Source organism: Peromyscus californicus, unplaced genomic scaffold (genome assembly GCF_007827085.1).
Source record: "Peromyscus californicus insignis strain IS unplaced genomic scaffold, ASM782708v3 Scaffold_8__1_contigs__length_139910024, whole genome shotgun sequence".
In the NCBI taxonomy this organism is placed as follows: Eukaryota; Metazoa; Chordata; class Mammalia; order Rodentia; family Cricetidae; genus Peromyscus; species Peromyscus californicus.
In genome coordinates this window covers 117956624-117960235 of record NW_026294606.1, presented here as the reverse complement: position 1 = coordinate 117960235, position 3612 = coordinate 117956624, and the positions used below count along the sequence as shown (strand labels likewise).

The window sequence follows — 3612 nt, the reverse complement described above, 5'->3', positions numbered from 1 at the left end:
CCCAAGATCATTTATTAATTTTTAAAAACTGGTCTCCAAATTACAGAATCCAGAAAGAATGATTTAAAAATGCATTGCTTCCTAAAGATTTGCAATATCTCTGTGTCACTTAAGATTTCATATATTATACCTTTTCTCAGATTTTTCCCGAGGAAGAGGAAGGGGGAGTATGGTGACTCTGCATTGGCCCTTAAATTCTGCCTAGATGAACTTACACTGCCTGAGCCAGATTTTTGCCAAAATAAACCAAAGTTAGATCCATCTATAGGGAGAAATGAACCTAATTCTCTGTCCAGCAGAAGGGAAAGGAGATGTGTTTAAATGGTGCCAAGGATCTAACACTCTCTCTTCTAGAATTTGCATTTCAGAATAATGTAGTAAATCTACTGTTTTTCCCAATAGTATCTCATTTCCTGAAGACAAAAGCTACACTTGCACCCCCTTGAGTTCTAACTGACTTTGGGTTTGCTTCAAACTTTTGAACAGGCACAGTCCAATAGGAATTTAAGGGATGGAAGTAAGAATTAAGATCATTAACCTGGATGTTGGTGGGTGGGGAGTCCACTCACTATGGAATGTTGTCATGAAGCATCAAACTGCTTACAACTGGCTCTAGAACCTGGAAGCTCATATCCAGGGCAAGAGTGAGGCAGACACAGAGTTGCCTCCAAAGCATTGATGGTGCTGCCAAGGTCTCGAGTCTTGGGGCAACTGGCTATGAAGGTCAGTGTGATTACCTCAATTTCAGGGTCTACAGAGGCCTATTGCCCTCTGGAGCCCCACTTCTCCCACAGCACAGAGGCAGTGCCTGAATCCCACACTGATTTCTAGAGTGGGACTGATGAACTGCCTCCTAACAACAAGAATTGAATGAGGGGTTCACACCGAGTTCAAAGTACACTGTGATCCTGTCACATCTATCTGGCTTCAATTTTCTCTTGACCCCATCACCAAAGGCAACCTCCACTGCTAAACAGGACAACTGAGATCTTTACACTGTGGTTTCTGAACTTGAGCAATATGCCTAGCATCCATAAGACATCTGCTATTGGACTGACTGATATTGCAGACATGAATAGAACAATAACCCAGAAGGATCCACCAACAGTCAGGCCAAACTGCACTTCAACATGGAAATCAGAAGGCTGTACAGAAAGTCTGCTCCTGACCAAAGGTAAGCCAAGAATAACTTGTACGTGGCTATCTGACCAACAGCTTGATACCGTGGTTCCTGCACGTCCAAGGAAATGTAGAAAGAGAAAAGGCCAGATGGAGGCAGGAACTGATGTGCAGTTTGAGGAGCCAGCTGAGTCTCCAAAGAGGATAAAACAAGAAAAGGATATATAGAGCTTGGTTTTCAAGAGCCCGGAAAAGATAAGATATCACCCTGGAAAAGGGTCCATTAGAGCAAAAGACACAAGACTGGGCCAAAGGCCCTCAAGAAGAGGATGTGATTGAAGTGAAATTTGTGGGTGGTGGTAAGGCTCGAAAGCGCACTTCCAGTAACATGCAGAACCAACCCAATGTAAAGTACAGAAAGTTGTTGGAACATCATCAACCCACTGATCACGTGGAATCTGGCCCTCCCAGCACCCACACAAGCCCTGCACACACCTTGAAGATCAAAGGCTGCATGGAAGGCGATATCCATGGATGTGAAACAACTCAGCTCCAGCCAAATCGAGCTACCTCTCCTGTCAAAAGGCATCATTTACTGGGCTACAATGAAAAGAGGTATTCACCAGAGACACATATTGGAACACAGAAGGAAGCTGGAATGAACCTCAAAATGAGAGAAAGGGACAATGCCCCCAGCCTGACATTCTGGGAGCAGCTCAGGCCCAAATCTCTAGAGATGGAGTCACCAATGTCATCCTGAACAACAGCATGTTAATGCCTGAGGCTGAGGAGGAGTCTTTTGAGAATCAAAAAGATGGTAGAGGCCAAGACCAGGGCCCTGAATGAACAGCTGACATGGAGGAAGAAATCAGGAGGGCACTAGGCTGAGGGCCAAAGGAGGAGCTCCTGAGTTGTAAATTCAAACTCAACATTACTGGAGGAGACATGCAGACTCTATAGGAGAGCCATGAGCTGAATGATGAAATCATTAATTTTCACATGAATCATCTGATGGAAAGAAATAAATCCCCAGGCTATCCAGCACTTCACACCTTTAAACTTTATTTTTTACCAAATTAAATTGTGGAGGCTATAGGTCTGTTAAGAGATGGACCCATACAATCAACATCTTTATGAAGGAAATAGTCATTGTGCCAGTACATCTGGATGTACACTGGACCCTGGTGGCCATAGACCTACGAAAGAGGACCATTGTCTACTGGGATTCAATGGGACTGAAACGACCAGATACCCTGGGGATGATTTTCCAGTACCTGCAGGATGAGAGCAAAACAAGAAGGAACATAGATCTGAATCCTTTGGAGTGGAAGCAGCACAGCCTCACAGCAGAGGAGATTCCTCTGCAGCTGAATGGGAGCGACTGTGGAATGTTTACCTGTAAATATGCAGATTATATTTTGAGAGGCCAACCCATAACCTTCTCTCAGCACCATATGCCTCTGTTTAGGGAGAAGATGGTATGGGAAATCCTGCATAAGTGCTTACTGTAGCAGCACCCACTGGCTGCCCAGGCTGCTCTGCAAACTTTCATGGATGCTGCCAAGGACTTCAGGCAGGGTGGGTTGAAGAGCCTTGGAATAGGTTCTAGACTGTAAAAAGTGGGTGATGCCCCAACACTGTTCTATGTACTGCTAACTTGGAGCAAGGAAGAGCTGCACTTGAAGCAATCTATAAGATGGATGTGTCCACTATGTTAGAAACTGTTCCACCCACACAACATAACATGCTTGTAAGCATGTTGCTTTAAAGATTTTATTAGTGACTGATGCTACTGTTGAATTCTTCTATCAATTGTTTGCTTAATTTGTTTTTAAGTTTCCTGTTTTTGTTCATAAGTTTTTAATTGATTCCCACTGATTCCCCTTGCTATTTAATGTTTTATTCACAAAGGCTTATTTGAACCATTTATTTCTAAAGTGAATGCCAATCTAAGTGCCAGTCTCTATTGTAAATCAGGATAGTTGTCCTAATGTGGGGCACATTAGGGGTTTCACAGTATTGTTGATCTCTGTCCATGTGACCCGGGACTCAGCCCAGCTAGGAGTATTAGTAAAAGGGTCACACACACACACACACACACACACACACACACACATACTTCCTGTATACATCTCTTCCTCCTGGACCACTTCAAGGTCAAGAGTCAGGAATTGCACTCCCAGGCCAGGATGTCCTGAGCCCTAAGAAGTCTATGGGCCTAAATGAGTATTTCTTCCCTTAACTTGTAAGCTAATACTCTTGTTTGTTGTACAGTGTTCATTCGGGTTTGTCTTTTTCTTTCCTACCTAACACAGTTAGAGTCATCTGTGAAGAGGGAACCTCTTCCATTGAGGATTTACCTCCACCATATTAGCTGTAGTCAAGTCTGTGGGGTCATTTCCTTGATTGATGTGAGAAAGCTCAGCCCTGTTTGTAAGACCAATCCATGGTGGTTTGGTCCTGGGTTGTGGAAGAGGGCTAAATGAAAACCTT

The 3612-nt window shown here is 43.8% G+C and overlaps 1 pseudogene; it reads left to right on the top strand.

Annotated features, from left to right (window-relative positions):
* The first annotated feature begins 1974 nt into the window (after positions 1 to 1974).
* LOC128104237 (sentrin-specific protease 2-like) lies at positions 1975 to 2630 on the top strand (annotated as a pseudogene).
* The last annotated feature ends 982 nt before the right edge of the window (positions 2631 to 3612 follow it).